Below are 27,709 nucleotides of genomic sequence, written 5' to 3'. Positions count from 1 at the left end.
TATCTTTAGGTCTTTGACCCACTTTCAGTTTATTTTTGTGTATGGTGTAAGACAAAGGTCTAATTTCATTATTTTGCATGTGGATATCCAATTTTCTGTACATCGTTTGTTGAAGAGACTATCCTTTTCCCATTGAGTATTCTTGGCACTTTAGTTGAAAATAATTGATATTATGTGAATTGATCACTATATGTGAAGTTTATTTCTGGGCCGTCTATTCTCTTCCATTGATCTATGTATCTGTTTTTATGTCAGTGCTATACTGTTTTAATTACTACAGCTTTTTAATATATTTGAAATCAGAAAGTGTGATATTCCCAGCTTTGTTCTTCTTTCTCAAGTTTGCTTTGAAAATTTGAGGTCTCAAATCATAGCATGGATCCTTCCCTTCTTGGTGAGATGGTCTCTGTGTCATTTCAATGTAAGGCTACGTTTCATAAATGGAAAATGAAACATTGACAAAAGATTTGCCTTTTCGCGTGGAAGGATAGATTTTACGTTTTTGCAATCTGCGCTTGCAAAATTAAAATCGGTAATCTGTTTGTTTCATGCCAAGTAACAAATTCCTGATTTCTGAATTTCTAATATATAAGGTTCATTTTAGATCTAAATACGTTACATAGCAAAATATGGTATTTTTAAATTACAAACAATTTTAGAGATTATAATTTTAGCCCATCATTTTTTTTTTAGCTGAGCAAATTGAGATTCAGCGATATATGGAAGTAAGTTGGTTATAGAGTTAGTCATTTTCCAAGCTAAAATATGTTCTCAGTGTTCCTAAAATGAAATTCTGCCTTAATTGTGAAAACTGTTTGGTTATTACTTCAGTACAAAAAAAAAGGTAAATAATAAAAGCAGAATATCAGAAACACTCATTAGGGTAATTCGGACGTGTATTTTGTTGCTAGACAAACTCACTTAGGCAGTCATTGGTTTCATTGATATTCTAGGGAATTATGGGAGGAATATTCACCAAAACTAATGCCAGTTATGTATGTAAATCCTCTGCACAATGATGGAAGAATAACCCCAAAGTGTTTGACTTAATTAATCTTTTTCTGAGGCCCTTCACTACAGAACTAAAAATCTAAATAATGAGTAGGGACAGAGTATTAAGTATCTTTCTGCACTTAGGGGATGATTAATTATAATGGCTAAACCCCTGAACATTAAGTTGAATACTAATCTGATGACAGAGTTTGGAAATAAGCCAGTACTGCATCTGGGTTTTTTCTATCCTTTTGACAGAATAATAAAAAGAAAAAGACGAACATATTAACAGTTTATGCTCATTCCACTTAATACAGTCTCTTTCAAATTTGCTTGTTAGTTAAGTGAAAGAGTAAATTTCTTCCACCTTCTTGAGCATAAATTTAAATTGCATACCTAGTGATTCGATACACAGCTCTGTGTTCTGAGATGATGTGGATGTTCTTCAAATATAAGTGACTAAAAAGGGAAATAATGAAGAAGAAATACCCTGACTCTACAATGCACACTTACATCTTTACACTTGCCTGTTGTCTGTAGAAGCTTGCAGAAAAAGTACAGTCTTGTAGAGAGGCAAGCTGCTTCGCGGTGGCTTTGATTTACAGAGAAAATACCTACTAGATTGTTCCGTAGCACATGGATTCACAGGGCTGGTGCAAAGAAACTCAAAGGGCAAATGGATAAAAGGTCAAAAGATAAATGTTATTAAAGACTTTTGCCAATAGACAATAGAATGTCTACCGTCACAGAAAGAGTTAGAAAACCAAGTAGTTCTTTCAAACTTGTTTGTGTTGTTCTAAGGGATTAACCATACTCCACTGATAATAGGAGGGAAAAAGTCTCCAAGATGCCTGCTTCTAAATCCCCCTTTGCTGGCTTTGGAATTAAAAAATAGGGAAGAATATAAAGTCTAGCATCGACCTCCCTGAGCTCTAATAAATTTCTCTTTTCTTCAATGTGGATCAATTTGGTCATGACACCATTCTTTAGATTGTTCACCTGGCTCCATTCAGTTAGAATAAAGCACCACACTATTGCTGTGTGCTAGGAATTTCTCCCCTTTAGTTTACTGCTATTTTCCATTTCTCTTTTTATGTGTGACCTGAAATTATTTAATGTGTATGCATGTATGTATGTATGTATGTATGTATATGTATTAGATTTTGGTAAATTCATATTAATTATTTTGAATAAATGGAATTTTAAAAATTCACATGCATTCCAGTGGAGCCTCTTTGGAGGGAAGATAGCTAACCTTATGTTAATACTATCAACTAGATCTAGCTATAAATACATAATCAAAATAACATTGGGTTCCTGCTCCTATGTTGTAATTCATCTGTGACAAGGTTACATTCCCAAGAAGTGTTGAAAAGTATAGAAACATTTAGGGAACTGTATCCATGATACAATGAGAGTGTACTTTGTTTGACTTAAAAAAATAATTGTTTTCATTCATTTGTCTTCTAAATGACCATAATAGCTGCTTTGGAGCCTACTTCTCTGATCTCTACACTTTCCTCTGAAAACTCTCTGCCAGAAACCTCTGCCCCCGGGGGCTCCTTATTTTCTCTCCTTTCTATTGCTGTCTCAAATCGGTAATTCAGGATGGAACAGGTCAACTTATCCCCTGTGCCCCTTTATTTCCATGAACTTTCTGACATTTTAGCCATTGTTTGTATTTAGTTTACAAGCCTTGATTTACTTGCAGAACTGCCTTAGATATTTTTTGAGAGGACAGAAAGGCATCGATCTGCTGACATGTGACTTTATAATTTTATATATTTTATTTTGTGACATTCTACTAAATGCATTTGAAATTAATCAACATACTTTTGGGTCACCTGGGTGGCTCAGTCGGTTAAGAGTCTGACTTCTGCTCAGGTCATGATCTCATGGTTCATGAGTTTGAGCCTCACGTTGGGCTCTGTGTTGACAGCTCGGAGCTTGGAGCCTGCTTCGGGTTCTATGTCTCCCTCTCTCTCTCTGCCCCTCTACCACTCACTCTCTGTCCCTGTCTCTCTCAAAAATAAACAAAAAATAATAATAAAAATAAGTTAACCAGCATATTTTTATTTTGGTTTCTCTTTCCACATCAGAATAAAAGCCTAGCAAACCTAAATTATCATTAAGAAGTATTAGAGAAAAAAGACTTTTCCAGGAAATCTACTCAGGACAAAGCAGAAAGTCTTCTTTCTCTGTTCAGGTTAGGAGCAAGGGAAGATTTTAGGACTGGTGGGAAAGGTGAAGAATTCTGAAGACAGCACCCACAGACTAGGAACATGACACCATAAACCCAAGATCTGAGTGTGTCCGTCTTCTGCAGATGTTGTCTGGGGCAGGTTGCAAGCATCCAAGAGAAACCCTGCAATCTGATGTTCTAGAAAAATAATGTAGGAACTAAGCCCAGCACTGGGAAAGTGAAGTTCAAGTATAGATTTTCTAAGGTAGCCATCTTGATTATCCATAGCCATTGTGTGGCTTTCAGGATAGCCAGAAGTTTCTTCTTCCAAGTGGAGTGGTAGAATTGTAGAATTCTGTGGTGGGAGAAGAGGGATGGGGCTTGTGTCTATTCTGAGTTACTGCTCTCCAGCAGAAAACCAGGATTAGGACATAGAAAACAGAGTGTGTGGCTAATTCTGCATTAGAGTTGAGGGCCAGGCCTATGGATTTCCACTGTAGATGTTATTTTTTTAATGTTTATTTATTTTGAGAGAGGAGAGAGAGAGAGAGAGAGAGAGCAGGACAGGGACAGAGGGAGAATTCTAAGCAGGCTCCACACCATCAGTGCAGAGCCCGATAAGGTGGGGCTCAAATTCATGAACTCTGAGATCATGACTTGAGCTGAAATCAAGAGTCAGATGTTTATCTGACTGAGCCACCCAGGTGCACTTCATGGCAGGTGTTATGATGGCAGCCCAATCAATAAGCCCAGCTGTGTATTCACAGGCACCAAGATGGCAGGGATCAGACTCACCCAGGTGCTGTGTGTTAGAAATAAGTAGAAGTTCAAGAACAAAACAAGGTCCCTCTGTCATGCCAACAGCCCCTTGTCTACCTATTATAGTAGCACATAGACAGCCTCGTGGAGAGGCAGAGGTAAGAGAAACACTGAAAGCTTGAACATTGATATTATTACCTTCTGTCCAAAATGGAGTAGCAGGATATAGATTTTCAAACCCATCTGCAACAAACAAAACACCAGCTCAATTTTAAAACACAATGATTTTCAAGGCACTGGATATCAGACCAAAACACGTCAGTGATTCTAACTGCAATAGCCAGAATTCTAAGGAGGACGCTCTGAGAATACCACCCTCTGGATATCCATTCAGATGATGTAAGCAAGCCCTGCTGTGAAGGAACTCTGTGAATTGCATTATGGTTACCAATCAGCTGACTTGGAGACAGAGCGGTCATCCTGGGCCATCAAGGGGATCCCAAAGTAATCACGGAAGAGGAAGGCAGAAGAGTCAATAAGAGTGCGGCTGCAAAAGAAGAGAAGAGGCAGGAGATGAGGCCAGAGGCGAGATCACAGACAGGAGAAGCCTGGAAGGTCTTGACACACCAAACTTGGCTTTGAAGTTGATACTGGCCGGGATATATGAGCAGTTATCTAGAAACTGAGAAAAGCCCGTGTCCTACAGCCACATGAAAATGAATTCTGCCAGCAATAAATGACTAGGCCAAATAACAGGTTGTACTCTGGAGCCTCGAGAAGGGAATTCAGTGTTTCCAGAATCTTTAATGCAGCCTTGTGAGACTGTAGGCAGAGAATCAGCTGAGCCACACTAAGTCTGGACATCTGATCTACAGAACTGTGGAAAAGAAGTAGTTTTGCTTTAAGTCTCTTAGTTTATACTAATTTATTATGGCAGCAATTGAAACTGAACACACGGAAGGACAGGAAACAGGTAAGTTGAGCCCTATAATTGTCCTGTTTTACTGCCTTGAAGGAGTGAGAAGACCATGGCTCTGGGAGGAAAAACCCAGACAGAGCTGGGCACACTCCCTTGTTTGAGCAGACAGAACTGAGAGTCAGGAGAGACCAAAGCAGAGAAAATTCACAGGACACAGGGGAGAGATGTGCAGAGAGAACTCCGAGGCTTCCCATAAAGCATCAGCACAGGTCTGATCAGCATCTGTATGTGAAGAAACTCCCTGCAGCCGTGGAAAGGATCACTCAACGTGATTAGAAAGAACAGGATTAGGAGCTCTTGCAAGGCTGACAACAGTGCTTCCTCCTACCAGAGAGACCAGAAAACTCTTATTTACAAGGCATCCATAGAGTACAGAGAAGTGTACTGACTCATTAGTGGGAAACGATTAGCTCTAAACCAAAAACTGCTCTGGTTCCCATGGTTCCCATGTTAAAGGAAACATGAAAGTATCAAACTCTTTCCAAGTAAATGGAAGCCCAGAACTACACTCAATAATATTTCGAGGAATTCAAGGAGATCTAGTCTCTACGAGGGTAAAGTTCACAAAGTCTTGCATCGATATGGGTCAGATATGTATGTAAAGAAGCAAGAAAACGTGACTTGAACAGGAGCATAATCGATGAAACCCAACCCAGAACTCCCATCTGTTAGAATCACAATGTAAGAACACTGACAATATTATAGCTGTATCCTACATGCTCATAAAATGTAGACAAAGAAAATATAAAAGAGACTCAAATTGAATTTCCAGCGATGAAAACTGTAGTGTCTAAGATGAACGATACACTGGATGAGATTAATGACAGACTAGATACTGCAGAAGAAGGTTAAGGAATTTAAAGATATAACAATGCATCGTATCTAAAATGAATAACAGAGAGAGGAAAGAATATATGAACAGACAATATCCATTACTTGTGAGATCAACCTCAAGAAGCTTAATACTGATGCCTGGGTGGCTCAGTCAGTTAAGCATACAACTCTTGGTTTCAGCTCAGATTATGAGCTCATGGTTTGTGAGTTTGAGCACCACATTGGGCTCCATATTGAAAGTGTGGAGTATTCTTGGAATTCTCTCTCCCAGAGAGAGGGAGAGAGAAAGACAGAGAGACGGAGAGAGATAAGATAAATAAATAAACTTAAAAAAAATAAGAAGTCTAATACACGTGTAATTGGAGTTCTCAAAGGAGGAAAGCAAGACAGAAAAAAATATATTTGGAAAAAAAAGGCTTATTTTTTTCCAAATTTGATTAAAATTATAAACTCACAAATCCAAGTAGTTCAAAGGAGTCAAACTTCATAAACATGAGGAATACTAAATACATCTGCATAACTGAATTAGTTAAAACCAAAGATTAAGAGATGATCTTAAAGGGAAATTGGAAAAACAAAAAACAAAACAAAATAAGGTTGACAGTGGATATTTTATCAGAGAGAAAGTGGGAAGACAGTGAGATCATCTCTTTAAATTCTATGCTCAATGAATTCTATATTATAGAATGCCATATTCAGTGAAAAATCTCTCAAAGAGCAAAGGCAAAATACTTTCAGACAGACAAAATCCAGAAGACTCCATATCTAATAAATCTGCACTATAAGGAAAGTAAAAGCTGGGTCTTCAGGAAGAAGAAAAATCACACCACATGGAAATCTGAATCTACACAAAGGAATGCAGACTCCCTGCAATGGTAACTATGGATACAAAGCTATTAAATATTCCTTATTGTTTAAATTTTTGAAAGGTGACTTATTATTTAAGCAAACATACTAACCATGTAGACTAAGGTTTGTAAAAACGTAAAAGTAGTGAGATGTGTCACAAAATAGCACAAAGCTGGATAGGGGAGGGATGGAAATCTACTGTTTAAGCTTATTGTCTGTGCCTGAAATCATACATTGTCATGTAATGATAGACTGTGATGAGTTAAATGTGGATATTCTAAAACCCAAAGCAACACTAAAACAAAATAAAAAAAAAAACAAAAAAGTTATAGCTAGTTAATAAACCAACAAATGAGATAATGTGGGATAATTTAAAAATACTCAGCTCATTAAAAATAGTCAAAAAAAGAAAAAAAGGTAAGGAAGAACAAGGAAAACTGATATTAAATAAGTAACAAGAAGGCAGATTTAAACCTGATAATATCACTAGTCATATTAAATGTAAGTGGTCTAAACACCCCCAAATTTGTCAATTACAAAAATGCAAGACCTGACTATACAATGAATGCAAGTGATGTGCTGCAAATATAAAGGCAAATATTGGATAAAAATAGAAGGATAGGAAAAGCTTGGATCAGTCTGTATCCAATCTGGAGACAGAAACCACAAGGTAAAGAGGATTTTAATACAAGTAATTTTATATATATAGTAATATATATTATTTATATAATATAAAGAAAATATAAAGAATATTAATATAAAGCAACCATAGGAGGGGAAGCCAAAACTTGGAGACAGAGGGGCGCCTGGGTGGGTTCAATTGGTTAAGTGTCCAGCTCTTGATTTCAGCTCAGGTCATGATCTCACAGTTTGTGCATTCAAGCCCCGCATCGGGCTATGTACTGATGGTGTAAGGCTGCTTTGCATTCTCTCTCTCTCTCTCTCTCTCTCGCTCTTGCTCTCGCTCTCGCTCTCTTCTCTCTCTCTCTCTCTCTCTCCCTCTCTGACAGCCTGTTTTTCTCTAAATAAATAAATAAACTTTAAAAAAAGGCACGAAGAGAGAACTCTAGAAGGTCTTACAAGTCTGGGGGATACCGCATACAGAAGAGCACACTTAGAAGGAAGACTCACCTCTTGGTGTAGAAGGTGGAGGTGCTGCTAATTGAATGGAAGTTCGCTGGGTTGCCCGGGCGGAGGCTTCTCCTGAGTTCCTGGGCAAGTGGCAGAGCTCTGGGACACAGGCCAGCTGCTATTGATGGACAAGGACTCAGAGGGTGTCAGCGTGCTACTGCAGGTGTCGTGGCGACCAGGAGCTGGAGAGACCTCCCTCTGCAGGAATCACCTTGGGCCCGGGCGGCTCCAGGATGCTGCCTGATACTAAGGGGGCACCCAGCAGCATCCGGGCCTGTGGGGAGGGGGGGGGAGGAAAGAGATCAGAAAGCAACCACGCAGCCTGGGCTCAGGTCTGCACCAACTTGGTTTCCCGGTGACACTGTCATGACCTGAGCTGAAGGAGACGTGATCAAGTTAGTGTGGGATCAGTGCATGGGCATACAAATAGACCACTGGATGGGAATAGAGTTCAGAAATAGACACATATCTACAAGGGCAACATATACTGACTTTCCATAAAGATGCAAAGACAATGGAGTGGAGAAAGGGAACTGTTCAGGAGCAGCAATGGAACACTTGAGTATCTATATGCAGAAAACCTGAGTTTGAATCCACACATTGGGCCATTTAAAAATGTACTCAAAATGGATGAGAGACACAAATATAAACTCTAAAACTCTACATCCTCTGGAAGAAAACATAGAGGCTTATTTTAGTGTTTTTCAGTTAGGAAAAGTTATTTCCAGATATGACACCAAAAGTCCTACCTGTAAAATAACAAATCAGTAAATTGTTCTTTATCACAGCTAAAAAAAAAAGTCTACTTTTGAAAAATAGTTGTTTAAACGAAGAGAAAAAAACCCACAAACTAGGAATAAAAATATTCGCAGATCATATATCTGATAAAGCACTTGGATCCGGAATACATAAAGAACTCTCAAACCTCACTGATTAGACAACAAACAGCTTAGTTTAAAAATGATTGAAGTATTTCACCAAGGTAGATATACAAAGATGCTCAATATTATCAATCATTAAGGACATGTATATTAGAACTAAAATGGGGTACCACTAAACAGCTATTAGAATTAAAAAGTCAGACGATAGGAAATATTGAGGAGGATGGGAGGGATCTGGAACTCTCAAGCACAACAAATGAGGGCTGCAAATGGTACAAACGCTTGGAAAACCAGTTCCGCCATTTTGTAAAACCGTATTCATACCCTGATTTAGCCAGGTCACTTCTGGGTAAACTTGAGTCTCTAGGTGCCTAAGACAAATGAGAATGTGGACCCTCTGGACATAGAGGAAGCAAAGAGCTCTATAAACAGGTGAATTTAAGCTTCAGAACCTTCCCACCCTCGCTCACCCCCACACCACTCTGTGTTTTCTCCTAGAGGAGGAAGTCAAGAATGAAGAAGATTTTATAGAGAAACAAAATATTTTTCAAATCTGAGTTTAGGTATAAACCTTTAACTTCATTATAGTAACTACTTTTAGTTATGAACAACATTTCTTAGGACATTCACTGACCTTTAGATAAATCCTTGCGTACTTTCCTGCAGCTCAGCTCAATAAGCGTTTTTATCCTGCCCTCTGCTTGAGGGAATACTATATATATTATGCAAACATCTCTACTAAAATGAATCGCAGTGCACCGAGTTTAAATAGACTTCATTCATATCTTTGAAATCTTGATAATGCAAATATCTAGGTTCCAGAAAATTCATGAATCGCAAGTAGTTGTTCTGAGTATGTCTTTGAGAAGAAAGCGGGGAGGGAGGCTCAAATTGGGATGCTTCACTTTTCATTCAGTTTATTGTGGTTCTTTCTGGAAAAGATAACATGTTGACAAAGCCATAACCAAAAGTCATAACCATTAGAGCAAAAAACGAATCCTGCCAACTGGTTAATTGGGGAAGACATTTAGGAAGGCTACAGTTTTGTGATAAGAAGCTGGCTTGAAAATGCCATGGAAATAAGGCATAACTGGAGTAAATATAAATACTCGTTTTTGATAGGGAAATGAAACACACAAACCGGGAAATACCACACACATTTATTATTAAATGTAATATTAAAATGACTTGCAAAAGATCACTGCCTATCTCACCAGGTATTTTACAAAATGAAAGAAAAATGCAGTTAGCAGCAATTTTCCTGATTGATGTGTTTCCTCGGGCTACAGATTTGCTACATTTTCCACTTAATCTCCAATCCCACCTATCGTGTAGCCCCTGCAGGCTTCTATCAATGCATTGGGCTTTGTTACTACTGTCTGGGGAAGAGGCTCAGGCCAGCAGAATGCCTGTTAAATAGTAGTGCCCCATACATACTCGATGAAGAAAGTAATAATAAGAGTAACAACATTAAGCACTTTTTTACTAAGCACTTGCAATGCCCCTGAATGTTCAGTGTTTTCCACATATAGGTGACCCTTGAACCGTATGGGTTTGAACCGCCTGGGTCCGCTTACAGGCGAATTTTTGCTGGTAAATATGGAAAAGTAATGTACATATATTTTCATTTCTTTTGACTTTCTTACTAACTTCTATTCTCTAGCTTACTTTCTTATAAGAATACAATGTATAATAGATATACAAGCGATGTGTTCATTGACTCTGTTGTCAGGGAGGCTTCCGGTCAATAGTAGGCTATCCGTTGTTAGGTTTGGGGGGGAAAGTTACATACAGATTTTTTGAGTGCGCGGGGGCCAGCAGCCCAACCTCCGTGTTGTTCAAGAATCAACTTCTCTGGACTCTTCAAGAGTCCATTTATGATGGAAAGTCTCAGGAAAGACCCATAATGATTGCAAGAAGCAAGCTAGGGAAAGGAAACCAGCTACTTAACGATGTGGGGTCAGGTAGAGTCCGGTATGTAGCCAGACTCCAGCCGAGGCTCCTCCGAGCTGTCTTGCCTTCATGCAAAGTATTTGGGTTTTGTAGGGCTTGGAGGAAACTTCTAGGTCCCCCCTTCTAGAGAGGCTTCCACCACCACAAGGGCAAGGCACAGAGAAAGAATGGATGAGGGGCGCCTGGGTGGCGCAGTCGGTTAAGCGTCCGACTTCAGCCAGGTCACGATCTCGCGGTCCGTGAGTTCGAGCCCCGCATCGGGCTCTGGGCTGATGGCTCAGAGCCTGGAGCCTGTTTCCGATTCTGTGTCTCCCTCTCTCTCTGCCCCTCCCCCGTTCATTCTCTGTCTCTCTCTGTCCCAAAAATAAATAAACGTTGAAAAAAAAAAAAATACAAGAATGGATGAGAGGGAAATGCAGAAGTCCCGCTGCACGGAGAGGAAGAGCGGACCAAAGGGGCCAGCCAAGGATCCAGGCATCTGAACCTGAGCCAGTAGCATCTGCTACATGCATGTTAACACGTGTAACCCTGGAGGCAACCCTGCCAGGTAGGTAGGCTTTTTATGTCTATTTTTCATGGAAACTGATGCACAAAGGGGTTATGTAACTTGCCAGTCCTACCTAGCAAGTAAGAGCTGTGTCCACATGCCAGGAAGGAAAGGGAGAGTGGGAGGGATGAAGAAGCCAGGGGGCAAAGAGAGAGAAAGAGTGACAGTGAGTGAATCGCAGACGTGACCTTGACCTCCTCCTGATTCTCAGATGCTCCGACAATATCTGCTTTGGGAAATTCAAATACATCACTTCCAGCCAAATTTGAAGTTCTTTACTTGGTTCTGTTTATGGCGGAGCTTGAGTAAGGGTCCACGGCACTTAGGACTCTACTCCAGACACCCAATTTAAAAATCTATTTTTTTTTTCATTTCAAAACTGTAGTGGAAACTATCATTTCTAACTAAACAGCCAGGAAAACCTTCATTCCCTTTTCCAAGGCCTTTACGTGAATATTTAACTTTTTGGGTTTTTTTTTCTTTATGTTTCGCCATACAGGGATTGTGTATTTACAAATACAAGATGATCTAAGTGAATGAATGGTGTGTAAACGAGACTAGGTCAAGTCAGTAACTGTTTCCGTTTGTTTGTATTAAAATATATCACATAGTTTAGATAAAATATATAGTATATTTCAAGACATTTAAAATGGAAAAAATACTGCAGTCATGCTAAAGTATGCTTAGTATGAATGGTTTTCCAAATGACATGTCTTGGGTTAACAGTCCATGGCAAGTCCGTACACACAACGGCAAACTCTTTTTTCAGTCGTAATATGTTTCCGTCCATTGATTTGTCTCTCTGCTTGTTTCTGTAGGCTCAGGTTCACTCTGGATATTCTCTACCTGGCACCATAAATGAGCTATCTTACATGTTTCTGGCAATATCAACTACTTCGTCCCTTTTTGTCCATTTATAGGATTTTACCAACACGTCCGTTTACATTACGTGAGATTAACGAAATGGCTTACGGCAACATGATTAATCAAATCTAAAATCTTGTCTTTTTAAACAGCATACTTTATTCTCACTTTTTCCTCTTCACTTAGTTCCTTGTCCTTTTGGACAAACTCACCTAGATTTCAGTTTTTTGAGCCTATATCTAAAACTGAGCTTCCTCTTAAGTCGTCCCGCATTGCTAGGTTTTCCTATCGCATGTTTTGTACCTTAAAATGAACTCCAGACATCTCACATCATCATTGCCTGTATGTCCACCTGGATGTCCAAAAATAACACTAGAATTATTTAGGCCCTTTGTCTTCTATACCACATCGCCTTGTTAACCTTGACGGCCACGGTGTTCATAAGATGAACCCTGAATCGTGTTAGACAATCCTCCGAATGACATTACAATTTGCAAAAGGTTAATATGATTTCAATCACATGGTGAAAATATTGTGGCATTGAGATGCACATGTGATTTCCATCTAGAGGGCATTCCATTTCCCACCAACTCTTTTATATACTTCATGCGCAGCTCTTCTCTCTCCGAGGTCCCCAAGGAAGTTTGCCGTCTCTCCCAATTTCCGCCAGGTGCCCCTCATACAGGCTCCACAATTCCAGCAAAGCCCTGATGAAGTCAGACAGAGAGAGGAGGCAAAGGAGAGGAGGAGTGATTTTCTACATCGGAGATAATAGAGCACACTTGCCAGTGTTTTATAACAGGATGTACAACACGCATTATCCATGCATCCTGAAAACATCCTTGTCATTCCAGGGCTATGGTGAGTCTCGCCAGGAACTCTGAAATTGTACTTGCAAATACAATTTCTAGTTCTCGCAATACGATCTAGGTGAGTGATGCATAAACAACCGTCTCTCTTATCACCCATGTGGGGAAGACAAATGGAATTCGAGTAGCGTATTCTGAGCAATTATACAGAGACTACTCCCGGCGGCACCGCTGTTCATCCTACACATACCTCATCGCTTATATAGAACAATCGCTGTCTGATGAATGATTTCAACAGAGCAGCAAAGAAACAACACCATGGTGGCATAAAGAAGCAACACTTGACCTACCGATGTAACAGCTTCCAACGACAATTGAAAAGGAAATGAAGGTGTCAAAAATTGTAAATATCAAACGTATTTTGAGGCAAAGGAGGGAGTGGCAGAATTTAGTTAGCGTGACCAACTTTTTGCATAAAAATCAATTATAGCCATAATCACTTAGAAGTCAGCATCTGGTAGAAAAGGAAAAGCTCTCAAGGCACCTGGTGGCTCAGTCGGATAAGCGTCTGACTTCGGCTCAGGTCATGATTTCACGGTTTGTGAGTTCAAGCCCCGCGTCCGGCTCTGTGCTGACGGCTCGGAGCCTGGAGCCCATATCAGATTCTGTGTCCCCCTCTCTCTCTGTCACTCCCTATTTCAGGCTCTGTCTCTCTCTCTCTCTCTTAAAAATACATAAACATGAAAATTTTTAATTTTTTTTTTAACATTTATTTATTTTTGAGACAGAGAGAGACAGAGCATGAACGGGGGAGGGTCAGAGAGAGAGGGAGACACAGAATCCGAAACAGGCTCCAGGCTCTGAGCTGTCAGCACAGAGCCCGACGCGGGGCTTGAACTCACGGACCGCGAGATCATGACCTGAGCCGAAGTCGGCCGCTTAACCGACTGAGCCACCCAGGCGCCCCAACATGAATTTTTTTTTAAAAAAAAAAGAACAGAAAAAGCTCTTAAGGCTTTTTTTTCTCTATTGTGTCAAGTTCTGTGCTCCACAGAATATAGGGAATTATTATATAGTGATAACATCAAATTTTTAAATAAACTAATCTTTGATGTCAATTTAAGACATAGACTATACTAATGATCAGTGTAGAAAAAGGCAAACCCCTTTCCTGATGTTATAACTCATATGCCTTTCTTGGCCTATCTACCTTGAATATTAAGACTACTATGATCCAAAGAAGATTTTTTTAATAATGGGTAGTCCATGAAAAATTAAAAGTAATGAAAAATAAAGACATTCAGTAGCTTAAAATAGTTAAATGATTATGTTCTAGGGTCATACATTTCTAGCATAAGCCACTTCCCACCACACACACACGAAATGCTAAGATAAATTCTCCTACATAGAACACAAAAATTTAGGTTTCTAGCTATAAAACACAAATTAAATGACCTCAATGTTAGCCAAGTATTTTCTTGTTATATCACTATACATTCAGGTCAAACTTACTGGACACTAAACTGAAAACAGCTATTTCTTTTTACTAAAGAACATAGAGAGAAAAAAATTATTTCCTTAAGTAAATAATTGATGGACTTTGGATAGACTGATCTTTCTAGCCATTTAAAGAAATCCCCTTGATATTGTCATTGTTAACACTCATTGATAAAAAATTAGCTAGACCCCAATATTCTCAATTAATTAGCAATACTCATTTCCATTGTTTATTGATATAATATTCACTCCACACCTGAGTAAATATCCTTCCTTCAGAAAGTCACCAGTTAAATTATCTTGTGCCAATTATCACCAAAGGCACAGACCTGTTTGCACTCTGAAGTTCCTTCCCTGCTAGAATTGAGGCTTTGAGCTTCCAAAAGGTTAACTAACCTATGAATGACCAAATAGTTTCATCTCAGAGGGTCATTGTTCTTAAAAGTCACCGTCATTAAAAGCCATTATAGCTTAACTACTTGCCTTGGACTTGTTTTTAAATCACGAGGAATTAGAAACCAAAATAAAATTTCTCACTTTTATCAGGGGTTAGATTACCAGAGGGTCAACATCTTCAAGGTGAGGGTGTCAGTGCCTGTGCACAATTTTGTACTCAGTTTTGAACAGGCCCTAAATTGCTTCCAAAAAAAAAAAAAAAAAGCATCCCCGCCTCCTCTGGGGGGGCAAAAATCCACAAATGCAACTACAAAAAAAATACCCCACTAAAATGTCTTGGAGACTTTTCGTTGCTGTTTTACTGTTAAAGATGATATTTGAAGACCTCAAATCATAGAAATAACATCACATGTAATAAGAAAAACATGTCCTAGATACCTGTACCTGAAGAAAAGGAAATATTTAAAGACAATGGTTCCTCTTTTACTTCTCCATCCAGAACAGGCCTGGAAAAAGGGCAATAACACAGCATCTCCACTTTTCCCAACTGTGGCAGGATGGGGGGGAGGGGGGGTGAAGGCTAAGGATGTTAAAGATAGAACATTCTTTTTACTTTTTTAATATTTATTTATTTTTGAGAGAGAAAGACGGGGGGGGGGAGAGAGAGAGAGAGAGAGAGGAACAGAGCATGAGCAGGAAAGGTACAGAGAGAGAGGGAGACACAGAATCCGAAGCAGCCTCCAGGCTCTGAGCTGTCAGCACAGAGCCCAATGCAGAGTTCAAATGCGGGGCTCAAACTCAGGGACCGCGAGGTCATGACCTGAGCCAAAGTCAGACGTTTAATCGACTGAGCCACCCAGATGCCCAGAACAAATATTCTTATTACTGATTTCCATTTGTGTGTGGTATACTGAGTTTCCCCTGATAGCATTTCCTATAAATGTTCAATGGATGATGAATGAATGAATGGGTTGCAATTCAAAAAAGCATGAAAAATACGATTCTTAGGCGCAATTTCTTCTCCTTTCTAAAACAGATGAACCAGTGACCTGTGTTTCTTTTCATAAGGGGCTTGTGTGGGTTAGCTACAGTACCTGTTACTACGTGCTCACACATAATTGTGACAAGAAAAATTGCCCCAGAGCAATTACATAGGCAAGGAAGGTTTACTCAAGATTAGTGGAATAGAAGAAAAGGAACGAACTCAGCGTCACTGACATAAAAGGAGAGAGAGTTTTAAGTTCTGGGCTGATCTCCTGAACGAGTCCTGGAAGATATCAGGGAAGGTTGGTTGATGTGAGAGGCGGGCTATGTTTGCAGACTGGAGCTTATGGAAGTTTGGAACCCACAGAGTCTGGGAGCTGGTGGCACCATCATTCTTGATGAGGACATTTCAAAGAGCTGGCTCCAAGTTCTTGAGAAAGACATCCTTGGGGTGTAGAAGATCCACATCTCAGAGGGACAGAGAAGTGTGTGCAATTGCAAGTCTTCAAAAGTAAATGCTTGCAGAAAAGGGAAGTCAGAAGACTATAGTTAGAAATCTGTCTAGGGGCGCCTGGGTGGCTCAGTCGGTTAAGCGTCTGACTTTGGCTTAGGTCATGATCTCCCGGTCCGTGAGTTTGAGCCCCGCGTCGGGCTCTGTGCCGACGGCTCAGAGCCTGGAGCCTGCTTCAGATTCTGTGTCTCCCTCTCTCTCTGACCCTCCCCCATTCATACTCTGTCTCTCTCTGTCTCAAAAATAAATAAACGTTAAAAAAAAAAAGAAATCTGTCTAAAGTGAAAGGGACACGGACCCAGTTTATACCAAATTAGACACGTCTCTATGCCCAAAGAGCTTAATATATATTAGCAGATACTATAATATTTTCAAAAATATAATTATGGAATACATATTCACCTGTTATCATTATTAAATGCACACTCCAGACACCTAATTACAACTATAACATATCTCTCTACTGAGAGAACTATCGAGTGAAAGGAAACTACATGCTAGTTGCTTATTTCCAAGAAAAAGCTTATTTTACAGTTACTAATTGATAATTCACTTTCTACCTTTTGAAAATGCCATTTGAAACAATGAATTAATCTTTGAAAAGTAGATGAAGAGAAGACTTGCAAGAACAGTCCATATACCAAAATTTTAAATGCTTTCTGACACTTTCATTTAAGTTGGGATGTGCCAGCAGCCAATTTCCAGTTGAGGCAACTTTTTGTGGCCTGGTGACAAGTCAAGGAGGTGATGTGCCTGGAACCTATTTTGCCTTGGGTCAGACCTTCCTCTCTCTCCCCTGGACTGCTTGAGGGTGCTCTTTATCTCATCCCCTTTCGTTCACACTTAGAGAATCACTTCATTTGTGCTCCGTAAAACATCCAGATTTATCTTCCTAAGATGTCAGAATGCAAGCTGGCTTCATTCTCTTTTCTCCCTACTGTTTCTTGCCTCCCCAAAGCATGTCTGCCGTCCAAATACCGAACTCAAGTGAGCTCACAGAATGCCTGTCTTCTTAACCACTCTCTACCCCAATGCAGCTACGTAACTCCTTTGCCCAGATCATCTTACTAAAACCGGAAGACAAGGGGTTGTAGACTCCACTGTGCTATCAAATAGGACACTTGTTTGAAATGCAGATTCCAAGCTCTCACAACCAGGTGTTCAGCAAGTCTGTGCTGGACCCAGATGTCTGAATATTAACAACACCTCAGACTGTGTCTGAGGAAGCAGTATTATACTTTCTTCAGATTTGGTTTATAAGTTCAATTCTATGCATGAGAGTGGGCAGCAGGGTGAAAGTTATATTCTTCTAAACTGACTCGTTCGTTGCTTGTGATGTTGCAGCTAGGAAGATATATTGCATAATTATTTTTTTTTAAAGGAAAGCAATCCTTCAAATGTTAAAAAGTCTATTTCTGAAAAGCCTTCCCTGAAACAGACTCTACCCTTAACACCCTCTGTGTTTCTTCCTCGCTTTATGCTGCCTCTGGACTGAGCACACACATGGGTGAATTACTGTGCCCACCTCATTGGACTATGATTACAGTTTGTTAAACTGAATGGATTGTAAGCCCTATTGAGAATAGCACCTTAATGTGCCATCGTTTTCTCTCCGGCATTTAGTACCGTGATTGGGGTACATTTAGTTTCCTTAGTAAATGTCATATTATTTATTTACAATACATAGGCATACTCTCCCAGGGCTCTAAAACAACATGACAATGTCTTTAGTCTTTATCTTTTTAGGGTATCATAGCTTACACAAGTAACATGGGGGCAGGAGTTGTGTTCAAATTAACATCCCCAGTGTCTAGAACAGTAATTAGCACTTAGTAAGCCAATTCTGTGGACAGGTGAATGAATGAATGAATGAATGAATGAATGAATGAATGAGTGGATGAATAAATGAATGAATGAATAGCATATCTATGACTAAGACACTTGTAGATATTGGTGTATCAGACTCATTCACCAGGTCAATTCTACTGGTCATTCTATTTCTTGTTTTATGGACTTACCAAGGTAATAATGTTCCCTTTGAAATGGTCCAAAATATATCAAAGGAAATGAACGATATTTATAAGAGAAATATGTTGTAAAATAAAAGAGGGGGACACAGCAAATACAGACATATACTTCCCAGTTTTCTCATTGAAAACAATCCCTGCAAGGACTCTGGTCTTATTGGCAAATGAATGACCACTCTGGGTTTTCAAACACCCTTTTTCAGTTTGGTATAATAAAAAAAGAACAACTCCTCTCTGCCATTGTTTGAGAAGGGAATAGCTTTGATTTGAGGGGCATTACCTGCATTTTGCTAGTAAAAATAAAGCCTTGAGATGCATAGACTGGTGTGACTAAATTGAGCTTAATTTCCCAATCAGCAGGCTGACTTAAAGAATTTAGAAATGATTGACTGCAGGGCTTCATTCAGGAGAGATTTATGTAGGCAAGACCTAGTTTACAAATAGTTTTCTTCTGCATGTGCTAAGTATTTTCATTAACAAACCGGATATGTCATTTGGATCTTTGTCTAGATACTCATGTTTAGATGTTGGCCTTTAATACCTTATTGCCCCACCCTGAGTATTCCATCCAAACAGTTACCCCAGTGCTCATCCACAGATTATCCACAACTGATTGTCATTATTCTTTAGCAAAAGGAGGGAAAAAAAAACACCATTATGTCTATATCTAGATCTCTGTGTCCCTATATCAGGACACAAGAAAGAGTAGGTAATTCTACATGGTGTTTCAACTGGACAGGAAAAGAAACTGTTCTGTGAAAATCTAACATCTATGACTGTTCATCTGTTCATTCTGACCAATACACGAGGATGATCAGTTCACCCCACCCCCTCCCACCATAAACTCGTCATTCTCTTAACACTATTATTCTATATCTCTCTAATCCTTAGCCTCCACTGTGCCCCTTGTCTTTTTTTAAACTTTTTTTGAAAATTTGTTTTTCTTTGAGAGAGAGTGCGGAAGGTGCAGAGAGAATGGGAGAGAAAGAATTTTATGCAGACTCTATGCTTATCATGGAGTCCGATGTGGGTCTCAATCCTATGACCCTGAGATCATGACTTGAGTCCAAATCAAGAGTCAGACGTTTAACCAACTGAGCCACCCAGGCGCCCCCTCTACTCTGCCCCCTTGTCTTGGAGTCCTGCTAGGCAATGACTGATCTGCTCTATCTGATAAAATCAGATGTAGTTCCCCTGATTACTTTTCCTTCTTCGTGATCAGGGCCAAAAGAATATCTCACACACCAGCAATGGGTTTTTCTCATTGAAAGATTTTGAAAGACATGTTGGGAACACCTGGTAATAATGGTTAAAAAGATAATATATTACAGTTTTTAAAAATATTTTTTAATGTTTATTTTTAAGAGAGAGAGAGAGAGAAACAGAGCATGAGTAGGGGCAGGGGCAGAGAGAGAGGGAGACACAGAATCCAAAGCAACCTCCAGACTCTGAGCTGTCAGCACAGAGCCCGATGCGGGGCTCAAACCCACGAACTGTGAGATCATAACCTGAGCTGAAGCCAGATGTTTAACTGACTGAGCCATCCACGTACCCCAAGATAATCTATTACCTTAGGAAATTAAAGTACATCAGAGTTACCTTTCTCTCCCATTCCCTGAGGAAAACTAGAATATGTGAAATGAGAAAACTCATAAAAACGTATACCAGTCATCAAGATGTCAGGTATGAGAAAAAGCAAAGGATCGCAGGGACTGCAGGATATCTAAATTCCTGCCAATAACCAGCACCCCAGTGAACCGAGCATGTGGCTAGTTTGCTCAAATACCGCAGTGGCCACAGTTCATACGAGATGTACATGTCCCGCTCCTGATAGATAGTCTTTGTCCTCACAAGGATGGTCTTGAAGGCAGGGGAGCCACCCAGGTGAGGTAAACAGTATCAAAGAAGTACTTGGTTGTCTAGATAGGTCCTCTCACAGAGTACCAAGAATTGGTTAGGCAGAGGACTGCGCAGAAGTAAAAACTAAGACCAAGGGAAGGAGAAAGGGCTTGCGTGGTTGGACATGGCTCACAGGAACATTGAGGATACATGCCTAGAAACTTCTCAGGAGGTCAGCCGTGCTGGCCTGAACCTGCTAACCCTAGTTAGTGACTGTGAAGGAGGTAAATATTCCGGGGGCCTTTCCTTACTGCACCTGTCCTGACTGCCAGGACTTCCGCATGGAAAACCCTCCGGGGAGAAGGAGATGGAGTACACACAACCTACAAACAAGTTTTTGTGTTTTTCTGCTCCTTGAGGGAAGGCAGTGGACTTATTCACCCATATCTATGCAGGGGCCATCCCTAGGAAAGAAACTGGCATTCGGTCAGTCTATCAAATCTTGTTGAATCTAATCAATTAGTTGACTAATAGAGGGCACAGACGATATTTAAGCAAGATGTGTAACATATCTGAAGCAAGAAACATGAATAAAATACCAGAAATGTTGCATATGATGGCATGTTGTGGGGGCGTGATGGTTTGATGCCAGGTCTGTGCACGATTTTTCCTGAAATTACATCATGTAGGAAGCAGCAGACTCCATGTTGGTAATATCGAGAGCCTGGGCAGTGGTTACGTCAATAACGAATAACAAAGAGAATCTGGTTCATTCGGTAACGCCTCATTTCATATCACAGCGGCTTTCATGAAGAGGCAGTGTATACAATTGGACAAAATGAATCAGATGATGCTCAGGTAGGCATATTTTTAAAAGAACGTTGCAGGTGATGTTGATGTGTGAACTGTTTTAAAGAAGCAAGAATTGGGGCGCCTGGGTGGCGCAGTCGGTTAAGCGTCCGACTTCAGCCAGGTCATGATCTCGCGGTCCGTGAGTTCGAGCCCCGCGTCGGGCTCTGGGCTGATGGCTCAGAGCCTGGAGCCTGTTTCTGATTCTGTGTCTCCCTCTCTCTCTGCCCCTGCCCCGTTCATGCTCTGTCTCTCTCTGTCCCAAAAATAAATAAACGTTGTAAAAAAAAAAAAAAATTAAAGAAGCAAGAATTATAGCGGGGGGGGGGGAGATTGGCCCACATAACGGATGGTAAGACATAATCTTAATCTTGCCTCTGCTATCACTTTCATGCCTAACTTGGTCCACTATAACTTGCCAGGTTTCCACTTCCTTGTTTATTTTAGGAGGTGACTGATGGGGAGGCGAGATGCATGGATGTGTGGGTAGTTTGGGTGCCAGATAAGGTGACCTCTATGACCCATTTCTTCTCAAATGTTTCAAAAATTTATGAGCAAGAAGTAACGAAACTGAGAGCAAATAGGAGTTGAGCCCAACTTCAAAGAGGAACCCATTGCCTAATGACCCATTGCCTTGAAATAAGAACTAAACACACAGGTCCTGGCTCCGGGGCACCCTGTGATGTGACCGTCACTGCTGTCACAAGTTGCTGTGAAACTGATGCCTTCATATTTTGACTGCGCATTTCCAGTGACTGTGGGTGGATTTAGATTGCTTGGGCAATGGGCTAAAAAGATCATATATCCTGATGAGTTACCGGATCATTGATATCTTTTGGCCACTATCAGGGCCATGGATAGAGATATGACAAATTTAATAAGGAAAACCCTGTGGAAAACACAGACTTGTAATAGTCAGCTTAGGCGCTAATGAACAACCCCCAAATCTCAGAGTTTTACAAGAAGCAGACTTCGTGTCTCTTGTACCCTATGTGTAGTTGTGGGTTGCCCGGGTCTGCCCTTCATGCGGTGATTCAGTTTCCTAATTCTTCTCTTTCATTGACCCAGATTAAAAGAGGAGCATCCATCCCGGGCATTAACTTGTATGGCAGAGGACAAGAGCAAACTACATTAAAATCCTGGCATAGATGTGATAGTGTCATGTTCCGCTGGGAAGAGTAAGTTGCGAGACAGTGGTTGGCAGAGGACAAGGAGTACATCCTAACTGCAGGGGGCATCCTGGGGGTGGCTAAGCTCAGGCAAGGTGGTGCAAGGCTGCAGAGGGATTTCAAAGTGGTGACGACTAGTCTGGCTCTCACTGTGAGGCTGGAGGCCATTCCTAAATATCATGTCTCATACACAGTCTTCCTACTTCTTTATCATGGGGAGCCCACTTCCCACAACTCTTGATGGCCTATGGGTGCTGGAGATGGGGTCCAGTAAGAGAGAGAAGAAAGAAGAAGAAGGAGGAGAAGAAAGAGGAAAAGAAGGGGGACAAGGAGGAGATGTAGAAGAAGGTGAAGAAGATGGAGAAGGGGAAGAGAAAGAAGGGCCGAAGGAGAAGAAGAAGAAGAAGAAGAAGAAGAAGAAGAAGAAATAGTAAAAACAGTCATCAAAATGATTCGATGGATTTGACAGGCAGAATGGAATTTTGGAGAATGTATTTCAACGAGGACATACATGACAAAGCAAAAAGGGATGAAAGGCACAGAAATCCGTAGGTTCTACAGACACTGGCAGTTTCACATTTTGAGGCTGGGTCTTTGGATTCCTGAGTTCTTTAGGCCAACAAGAAGGCCACCCCGCCTGCCCACCCACATAGAGTGTGACCAGAGACTCTTGCTGTCCACATTTCTAAAGAGTAGTGATTTTCACTGAAGAATGACACACACATCTCTCTCTGGGATGCGTTTGTTTATGCTATTATTAGAAGTATACAACTTGGAAAGCTAATCTACCACTGCCCCAGTCTCCCTGGTTCACTGGAACAACTGAAAATGAGTTGAGCCCTGTGGAGCCTCTCAAGGGATTCAGATAAATTTCACTGAATTGTAATTCAATATTTTCACCTCAATCCACACAACTATGTATATTGGCGAGATTGGGTGCTCTCATCATCCCAACGAACTGTGATGTATCTTCCCTGAATTACATGGAAATTGAATTTGAAAAGACTTTCCAGCCCATAAAAAGAAAGACCAGGGAAAATGGCTCATTTCTCTCCATCTCCGAAACCTAAGGGAGCAGGTTGCTGAGAGTTTTCTCATCAGAAGCTCCTATTCTGTAAATCTGAATTGGGAAATGTGAAAAAAAAAATCAAGCCAATTTAAAATACATTAGGAGAAGGAGGAGGAGAGAACAGTCGACCTGTTCAATTCATTGTCAGTGATTAGCTGATTATATCCCGATTTAAGAAGCACACACGCAAAAATCATTCCCCATTCTCTCTCCGACTGTGCTGTGAAATGAATACGGTGATCGTAAAATGATGAATTTTTAAATATATCTTTTGCTCCTTTAAAAAAAAAAAAAAGAAGGTAGCTGGCCTGTCAAAATAGGTGTGGCGTTCCAAATGTCCAGATTACAGGTGTTTCTCCGTGATATAATTAACTTAAACGGCTGTCTTCCTGCCACGATGACAAAGGTGGGACACTTTACGTAACTACTATCCATCTTGTAAGGTGTCTATAAAGCTCTCCCCCCCGAATGGCTTCACACGCTGATTAATAGACACTTTCTATTTTAGGCTTTAATTAAAAGCAATAAAAGCAGTCAACTGTAGTCCGTGATTCTGTTGGTGACAAAAAAATTTTTTTTTAAAAATGTCATTACAGAAATGAAAGATCAAGCACTGAACGAATTTAGTGTGAAACTTCGTAAGTGGGTCCATATGCGTGTGCTCAACCCTCTCTGAGAATCCCCATCTCTTGGAGATTGCACATATAGCATAAAACAGCAAGTAACAGGAGAACCGACGGCATTAGGCCCGATCTGCTGGACTGTAAGAGAAATCCACGCCATGTTTTTTTCTGTATTTAGAGAAAAGTCGAGGTTAGTGGAAACAAGCAAAAAGAGATGATAACTTTCAACTGAGCAAACTGTAGCCCACTGGTTTTGTTATGAAACACAGATAGTCGAATGAATTCCCTTCTCTATGGCGTAGTGGGAATCAAGACTAAGTAAGGACTTAAGAGAGTACCTGAGCTCAGTTTAACAGAAACTTCAAATGGAAGGAAACTTCCATTCTCAGTCCTGTGGTTGGGGAGAGCCCTGCTGTGTGTGCACATGATGCAAGGCCCTGACTTTTCAGGGCTCCGTGTTTTGGCCCAGAAGGCAGACAGACACCAAGTCAGCCATTTAAGAGGGCAGCGCTACAAAGGTTTGAAAATGAAATCTAGTGTGACAGGAAAAACATTCACATATGAGTTTCATAGCCTCTCTCTTTCATTCCCCATTAAAGATAATTCTATTTTTGCCAGTTTTATTCAGGGTGTTATGTGTGCATTGGCCAAACTGGGGCAAAGGGAGGTTGGAAGGGTGGAAATTAAGGAAGCCAAACACACATTGATTGATTTTGTTGGAAAAGGCAGAGAATTACCCCTGGAAAATAAAACGTATGGAAAGTGGAACCGGTGATAAGCGTAAAAGCCAGCAATGTTGTGCTTTAGAGAGGCAATGCAGGGGTGGGGGTGGGGGTGGGGGTGGGGGTGGGGGGTTGAGAGACAACACAGCCTTGCTGAAGGCAGCAAGTAACAAAATGGAGGCCAGGAGAGGACTTGTAAGATTTTTAATTAAAATTTCTTTATGTGTCTGTGATCTTTCGGGAGGTAACAATAAATATTTAAAGCATTTTTAAAAATGTGCTTGGCCATTGGACAGATTTTATTTTAATGTAATACAGATTTTGCTAATACAATATTAAGTACAGAGTCCCTGTCTTTTCAAATTCACCCATCTAGAAATCTAGCCAGCTCTTCTTAAAACTGCCACAGGGCAATTAATTCCACTCGCTCAAAACGGGAGACAGGTTTAAATTATATTTTAGTGTGATTCTTAAGATATTGAAAACTGATATTAGATATTTATGGGTAGATTAATTTTGCTGCTAAGAGAATAACTACATTTCTTTCTACTACCATTAATACTATAAATCAGAATTAGGAATATCTAAATACACACACACGCGCACACACACACACACACTGACATTTTCCTCTTGGAAAGAATGTTATCCCGTTTTGTAGTTTCTATAACCTTCTTATCAATTGTAAAACACTGGTTTTTACACTCCTGCATCCTAAGGAGGGCTATACTTCCATCATATCCAGTTACATTAAAAGAGTGTAAATCTTTCTGATTATTTTTTTCAGCAGTCCAGAAGTCCATTAAAATTCCAATATTAGCAATCAGCTTTTGTAATTAAAATGCATCTCTGGGTTCTTTTCATTTGATCAATAGACAGCTTCTCTTTGCATGTAAAATCATTAGGATATGAATTGTAAGCAATTCATAATGAGAATCCTAGACCTAAAAATGTCTCTCTACTTGTAAAATTGCCCAAATTCTAATTAGCAGACAAATTCAAAGTTACACATACCTTGTTTCTACCAAGCTCAAATCAATGCAGAGACTTTTCTAAACTCTTTCCTGGGTTTCATTATTTTACTTACATAAGTTTTGAGTATGTCCAAAGACCAGGGCTGAGCCTGGGCTCCTCCTCCTAAAGCAGAATATTCCTTTACAATCAGTGTAAATGAGATGGCTTTCTCACCTGTGAATTGGAGATAAAACTTGTATATGCCTCATGTGTATTTTGTGAAGTTTTTATAAAATTGTGCATGGAATGTGCTCAGGACTCAGCACAGGGACCAGCACAGGGCAAGCTCCGATAAAGTGAAGCTGCTATTTTTGTAAGAAAATTAGCATTTACATTCTTCTCCAGAGTCTCAAAGAGAAGGTGCATTTCACTATGGACTCTTCTAGCAGGGTAAATCACTATCAACATCAACATGTGCAGAATGTGTATTTTATGGATAATAAAGTCCCCACTAAGCCTAGAATTAGAATGTCTTGACTTTCCTACATATATACTCTTCTGCTTCACAGAAAAACCTTCACTGCAAACACCTCCATGAATTTTGGGACCTAGAAAAGAAACATGACTCTGTCTCAGATGGCTCTACAAGTGGAATTTGCGAAAAAGAAAATTTGGATTTGTTTCAAATCTCTCTCTCTCTCTCTTTTTAAATGAACAGTTGAAAGTATTTTATGTTCTCACTACAAATATATCTTTTGGAGATGTTAAGATCAAATGTAGTGGTTACTTTAATCAGGAAAATATTACTTACTATAAACCTAGGTCTAAGTATCATTATTGTTCATGCTGTCGACTGGAGCCATTTTTGATGAGATGGACGCATGTTTTCTGTTCAAGGGTCATTGCTTGTAGTTCCTTCCTTCCTTAGGTGAGCTAAAAAGGCTAAAGGGTGCTGGTGATGGGGAGGTGGCTAGGAGAGGGAACACCCTTCCCTGAAGACATAAGGCACAACTAGTGTTTCTCCTAGAGGACTGTCCTTTGTCTTGGAAACTATTCGGGGCATATTTCCTACTGGTTCCTTCCCACATTTAATGGCAGAACACTGAAGGGATCTCTCTTGGCTCTTAACCACAAGTGCCTGGTGGGATCCCAGAATGTAAAACTCGTGCAAATATAGGTGTCCCTCAAAGAGACCCTCTTCATGTCAGACGACATTTAGCCTCCAGAAATGAGTCACAAGTGCCACTGAAATGTTCCTACCAGTTTATCACTCCAGGGGCAACTTCAACTCCAGCTGGGATGCTGGATTCACCGTTTATTCAGAGTCTAGAGTGGTGGCTTGCCCTCGGAACTCACCCCTTTGATAGACCAAGAAAGGTCACCTCAGAGTTTTGCAGCTTCTTTTCTTTGTTATAAGGTCAGGTCAATCTCTTCACACATCAGAGCTGAAATTGGAAGTCTCAGTAAAGTTATTATTAAAGCTTTTTTTTTTTTTTCATCTTTCAGGTAATTTCATTTGGATTTTAGAGAATGGCATAATTTCATCTGGTTGACTGTCATCATTGCAAATTTAGGTGTTTGAATTTTACCAAACCTATACTGTCACCATTTTCAGGATTAAGGTGGTTGAGTTCAAATTTAAATATAAATATTATACAGAAAAATATTTTCTTTATTTTGAAGAATAAAAGTATAAATTATTTCTTAACTCTAGAGCTTAATATTTATATATTGTTGGTTCTTTCAGGCCTGACAATATAAAATCATAAATGATTTAGTCTAGTATTATTAGAAAAAAATTCTGGGGCACCTGGGTGACTCAGTTGGTGAAGCCTCCCACTCTTGATTTCATCTCAGGTCATGGTCCTGAAGTTTGTGGGATCGAGCCCTGCATCAGGCTCCGGACTCACAGCAGGAAGCCTGCTTGGGATTCTCTTTCCCTCTTTCTGCCCCTCCCCACTGGTGCATGCTCTTTTCTTCCTCAAAATAAATAAATAAGCATTAAAAAAAGAAAAAAAATATTTCATAACCCCTTTGAAAATGTCAACCAAATAGTAATTTACCAAACTTTCTGATGACAACCAAAATAATGTATTTATTGCATATTTCTTGCGTGAGAAAACGTCTTCAAATCCACCTACCTAGCATAAATATAAATACATAATAAAACATGGATTAATATAATTTAAATTAAATAATATAATTACAAAATTGGATCATTTTTTAAAAATTTTTGTTTCTTTTAAAAGCAGTAACACTCATGGAGATAAATACGTATTCTCTCTCGC

The 27,709-nt window shown here is 40.0% G+C and overlaps 1 pseudogene; it reads right to left on the bottom strand.

Annotated features, from left to right (window-relative positions):
- The window catches only part of LOC124508743 (nuclear receptor coactivator 7-like), a 62,599-nt pseudogene that overhangs the window by 15,225 nt on the left and 19,665 nt on the right, over positions 1-27,709 (bottom strand).

The sequence above is a fragment of the Lynx rufus genome, unplaced genomic scaffold (assembly GCF_022079265.1).
Source record: "Lynx rufus isolate CCGP_SWC_20201006 ecotype Redwood Valley unplaced genomic scaffold, mLynRuf1.p SCAF_1, whole genome shotgun sequence".
NCBI lineage: Eukaryota > Metazoa > Chordata > Mammalia > Carnivora > Felidae > Lynx > Lynx rufus.
The sequence above is the reverse complement of the archived record's forward strand: the minus strand, read 5'-3'. Positions and strand labels throughout refer to the sequence as shown.